Below are 6147 nucleotides of genomic sequence, written 5' to 3' on the forward strand. Positions count from 1 at the left end.
AAAAAATCTCATGTTATTGCTCATTCAGAGAAAAAATTCAAGGCTTCAAAAGGATGTAATTTTAAGTAAAAAAATACAGAGATGCGAGCTCTTATGCGTGCAGTCAGCAAGAGTCTCTCTGAAAGCTGATAAGACTGTAGTCTTGAGACAGGAAAAGCTCACACTGAAGAAGAGGCTAAAAAAAACATTAAATCAACATAGTAAAGTCTGTGACAACAGCTAAAGACACAAACATGGGTGAATCGGACTTATGCATCACCTTCAGCTGGGCTGGTGATGGGTATTTATGCATTTATAAAGCTATAAATAATACATTTTATGGGGTCACCCTTGGCTGGGGCTGGACTGGGATTAAGATTCAGCCCTGGACCCTTGTTCCACAAGGGGGGGGGGGGGGTGGTTACATTATGCTTACCCGGGGGCGGGGGGCGGGGCAGGTTCGGATCCGTATGCCTGGCTGCATGCCTGGTTCCTAGTATCTTACGACCTTCGTTTGAAAAACTGCTTAACAAATACATTCCCTTATCTCAGTTTAGCACATAGTGGGCGCTCTTGCTCCACTAAAAAGCTTCCACGCTTGGTTGAACGGATGATGAAAAATAAACACGAGCACATGACATGCTGTGAATATTCTCCACTTCAGCGTGTTGGAGCAGAGAAATAGAATTGGCAATAATATGTAATCTTTATCTCATCCACAGAGGTACAATTTCATTTTATATGCTTAACTATATTTAATACGTTTCATTGTGTATATCGATTTTATGGCAATGATATATAGCTTATTCATATTCCAATATAGGAAAGAGAAATTTCTAAATACTTTCTATAAATACTGATTTTCATTATTAACAGAGATGTTTTGCAAACTGAACACAAGAGTGTTGAGAGAACCATATTTTTGCTACATCATTATCCAGATCCGTCAGTCCTTACCCAAAATGTTGCATAAGCGGCATTTTAGCAGGATAATGTATTTGAAAGCCCCAGGGTGGTTATGAGCCAGAATCCTGTAACGTATTTGCCCACATCTGTATGCTATTGCAACACTCAATCAGTGTCACAGACAAACCAAGGAACAGCACATGACTTAACATGTACGCACGCAATCGACACTCAGTGGTCAGGATGCAAGGGAGAAGAAATGCTGAATTTGCTGTTGCACAATCCGTCGTCCATCCACCCATCCATCCATTTGCCATATCCGCTTGTCCTAAGCAGGGTCGTGGGGGTCTGGAGCATATCCCAGAAAGTACAACCCACAAGGCATGTGCCAACCAGGCACAGGATGCCAGCCAGGCATGGGGCACCCACCAATCACAGGATCAGTCAATAAAAAAATATATATATTTAGTATGTCTCTTTTTAAAAGTGAGATACTTTACAGTAGATGTTCCAGAGGAATAATTAGTGGTAACACTTTACATTGACTGCACCTTCATAATGACTTTATAATGTATTCATAGAACATTCATAAGCAGCATATACGTATAGCTTAATATTCTAACATATCTTAACAGCTTTAATACATGTTGATGGCAAACATTATACAGTTGCGTGGCAATGGTTGCTATTATCATATAATATTTGTCATTAATGATTTTTAAAGCAGTTAAGGTATGTTACGATGTTAAGGTATGCTTATATGCTGCTTATGAATGTTCTATGAATGTATTATGAAGGTGGACTGAATGTTCTATGAATGCATTATGAATGCATAATGAAGGTGCAGTCAATGTGAACCATTACCTAATTTGTTTAAACAGAGAAGCTAACTGGCAAAAGTAGAGAAAGCTTCAAACAAGGAAACTAAATAATACTGTTGGCACATAGCACTAATGTGGAAATCAAAGATCACAAATACACTGATAAGTACCTGGGAACCTGATTGTTATCAGTGACTGGGGGGGGGGGGGGGGGGGGGGGGAATTGTGGTCAGGTGATGTAACTTCTGGGGGGAGGGGACCAAGGATGGGCCAATGCAGGTGACATCGTCCTTACATTTTATCATTATTTTATCAGATCCTTTCTCTGTACATTTATGAAGCCAAGATATCCAAGTCCAACCGGTGACCTCGTGACCCGCACTTCATTACCCAGCTTGCGTAATGGTGTGTATCTCAGTGGGTTTGGAGTGCCGCCCGTGATTGGATGGTCGCTGGTTTGAATCCCGGGGCCGTTCGAGTGATTTTTGCCGTTGAGCTCCAGGGAATGCTTTCAGGGGGGAAAAAAATGTACGTTACGTTGCATTAAACTGTCTGTTAAATAAATAAGATGTAAATGTTGATGGGATGCCAGTCACTGAAGAGCAGGCAAATACACCACGTTTGAATCCAGCTTCTTCCATGTGTAGCGAAATATTAACATCACCCTCTTGGTGATTCTGGGCTTCTCCTGGGAATCACAGGTGCAGCACACCCCCGACAAGACGCCCAATACTTCACAAGAAAATCTCACACATATCATACTTACATATTCAGGAGGTCGGTGTATTTTCAAGATGTGCTGTAAGATCAGTAGTATAGACTACTACTGCACGCAACTCAAAAATATCCGTATGTGACTTAGTTAAGATTTCTACATATTCATATGACTGAATATATCACCAAAGGTATTATTAAGTCCAGTATTTTTAACTTATGAGCATAACATCAAGGCTCCTTTCTGGGGCTAGAACCTTTTATGTGAAAGACAAAGCACTAAAACCCCTGCAGGAAAGATGACAAAGAACTTCTATGGTTGCAAAATCAGGAATATTAATTCATTACAGCTCAGACAGATGTCTTTAATTGCCGGTTTAGGAATCACCATTTGTACCTTTTCCATTGTTTACTGTCAGTGACGTGTGATTGTTTAATAAGATTTTCCACGGTTTCACAATCTCTTACGTGGGCCTCGGAATCCACGATGTAGCGACTGGCTGAAATAAAGTCCACGTTTGTTCGTAAATGTTCGCTCAGACTGAAACATAAAAACGTTTTGTTCAAGAGTCGAGTCAAATTTTATGCCAGATTTACATAAGAATTGAAGAACTGATGACAGAATATTAGTGTATTGAAAAATGAATACTTTATTTTCTATGGACAATACTGGCCTATATTCTTTTCACAGCGGTTGAATCTATATTGTCATAATTACCATACCAACTACTGTTTGTGACTATTTATCTAGTATTTAGATAATAATACACCATTTAACCTGATTCAAACATCATTTATATGTATACCATTCTTGTATTAAACTATAGGCCTACATGAAAATGTAGCTTACGTTTGCATTTTAAATTTCAGAATTGTTTTGCTATGACATTTTTCAACAAAGAACACTAAATATAAAGTGGTAAGATCGTTAGTAAACCTTGGGTTCCTTTAAATCAGAGCTAGATACAATTTTAATAACTTTAAGCTATTAGTTGAATTCTCCCCAAACGAGCTTAATTGGCCGAACAGCCTCCTCTCACTTGCAAATTTGTGATATTCTTATGAATTAATTGATCATCTTGTGACCTTTATATGCTATTTTTAAACACAGCACAGTTAGTTATGAGACAAGGTCGTTTGTAGCCAAACAAGCACCTGACTGCACAGAGAAGTCACAAAGCAATAAACCAACGCCAAATTCAATAATAGTACGGACACCACTTGTATGATTTCGCTGATCTAAAATTAGACCCCTTAAATGATCAATGTTAAGTGCTGCGCCATTTCAACACTATCGACCAACATCCCTGGCCTGCTTGCCTGCTTCCTGATTGCGGAAGCAGCGGATGAGACGGATGATTCCCATGAAGTTACAGCCGGAATATTTTCATATGAACCTAATGCATAGTTATCAATTTACATGGATGCTGTATTTATTTTCTATACTGCGTATATCTGGAAGGAAGGCCCCGCCCACCACAAGGGCTCTTGCACCCAGTTTCTGTGTTTAAACACATTAAGCGTTGGGTTACTTTGTAATTCAGAGATGGTCTCTAATGCTTCTGTAACCCACTCTATAGAGGATCATTTGAAACTGTATTTAAGCAGTCAGTCCTATTCTTTAACTGATGAACTGAAAGACACCTGCGTCCCTTCCCCCACTGTCCCTTAATTTTGCAATCTATATCACAGCTCTGAGTTGCCGATGTGGTTCCAGGAATCCAGACAAAGGCGGCAAGGTCAGCGTGTTCTGCTCTCTTTTTAGTGTACATTCACAGGCTGAGTTGGTATGTCAAATGCGGTTATACGTCACTCATCATAATGGTCGCTGGACAAAGAAAAGTATCTTTTAAGGAGTGGCTTTTATGACTTTCTTGTTAAATGCTACTATTTTTATTCCTTTTCAGCTACGCAGAATCTAAAAATCCACTCACTGGGACTGTGGCTCTGGTAAACTATGTTTTGAAATATATGTGTGGCCTTGAGTACGTGAGCAGTTTCTGAAAACAAGAGGATGTGTTCCTGAGCTGAAAATTAAAGCAGGGGGAGCACATGCTATGTCCTAGTAATGTGTGCCAGCATTGTTCCAAAAGCGTCACAAGTTATTGGCTGCAAACAAGAGCTCCACCCATGTCCAAATCCACCAGTGAGGACACAGAGGTCATGTCCTGTGTATTTTTTTTCTGCAGCTCCAATGACCACGATCCATTACGGCACACACCTATGGAGGGTTGACACTTCTGACCTCGGTATTTTAAACCCCCAGGATACAGCCCCTGCTTCCACCGCACGGCACAGACCAGTGTTCCTCCCGGGACCGGCTGAAGGATAAAACAAAGTCACTTCGCTTCTGCTATATACTGCATTCTGCCATTATACAATCCCCTTTGGATCCATTAAAAGGCATCAGAAATAGCTAATGGACAAATGATTAATTATTCAAAGTGCAAAGCCTTGTTTTTTTTTCGACATGCTTGTCATTTTATGCTGTTTTGTTTTAGTATCTTACATTGTAATATCTAGCAAATGAGCAGAATATTATTAAAGGTATTTCCTGACATTAGAATCAGTGCTTGGCCTATATATCAGGTACTTAATACGTCCAACGCATTGTCTCCTGTACGCCTACAGAACCTGTTTCCCATGAATGCTTGGAACAGAGCAGGGAGCATTCACAAACAACAAGAACAACAACAAAATATAGAATTTCAACATATATGCCATTTGGGATTTTAGGTGGACAGAAATAGGGATTTAACACTGAGTCAGCACTGGATAAAACTGATCTCACCCCCACCCGCCCATATGTCTGTGCCTGTTCTGGGGAGATCTTGGTCAAAGCCCAGCTGGGATACAGCACGTGAATTCCAACATATAATCAGTTAAATCACAAAAAGCAAAACAATGCCAAGTAGTCACTTCTGCATTTCCAAATGTACAGAGCTAAACCTGGGCTTTTCAAGTTAGATTCCCAATATAAAAATAATAAAAAATAATAATAATAAACGATTTGCGTTGAAAGTATTGTAAGTGCATAAATACACAAATTCCTCTGGGGAGGACTTCATCGTGAGCCAGCGATCTGGTAGGTAAGGTGTTTGTCTTCAGTGTTTCCTGGTAAAGTGCGTAATTGTCAGCCATCCAGGAGAAAAGGAGAGAGCCTTGTTGGGGGAGGGGGGCGGTGTCACATGCTCGTGCCAGTGGGAGGTTTACAGGAGAGAAGCAGGTTCTGGTACCGCAGGAGTCAGCCCTGCATCATCTACGAAATATGCTGCAAACATGAGCACGCAGCTCCTCCACAACGGAATGTTTTGTCCGTTTTAGGAAAAAAAATACAGATATCCCGTGAAACAAAAAGTGATTAAGTAACCATGCACACGGGAACTACGTTCCATAATGATATTATTGTTGTTATTCGCTATAGAGATATATAAATTCCAAATACATAAAGAATTGTTTTGTTACATTATATGAATTGTAATTAATTTTCATAATATTATTTACGTATGCTCTCAGTAACACGTACACGATAATAAACGTGTTCTTAGCAGCAAACGTATTGCAGCTTACTGACATTCCGAACGTCGATAAGACTCCATGTTAAAAACCTAACAGCTAGTTGCGAACACCGTTACATTTCTGTAGGCTATATTGCACGCTTCCTCCTATACTGTCCAGTATGATCTAGAAATTACCCGCTTCCTGACTAAATCGTGAGTGGGAAGGC

This window comes from Paramormyrops kingsleyae, chromosome 12 (genome assembly GCF_048594095.1).
Source record: "Paramormyrops kingsleyae isolate MSU_618 chromosome 12, PKINGS_0.4, whole genome shotgun sequence".
Taxonomy (NCBI): Eukaryota; Metazoa; Chordata; class Actinopteri; order Osteoglossiformes; family Mormyridae; genus Paramormyrops; species Paramormyrops kingsleyae.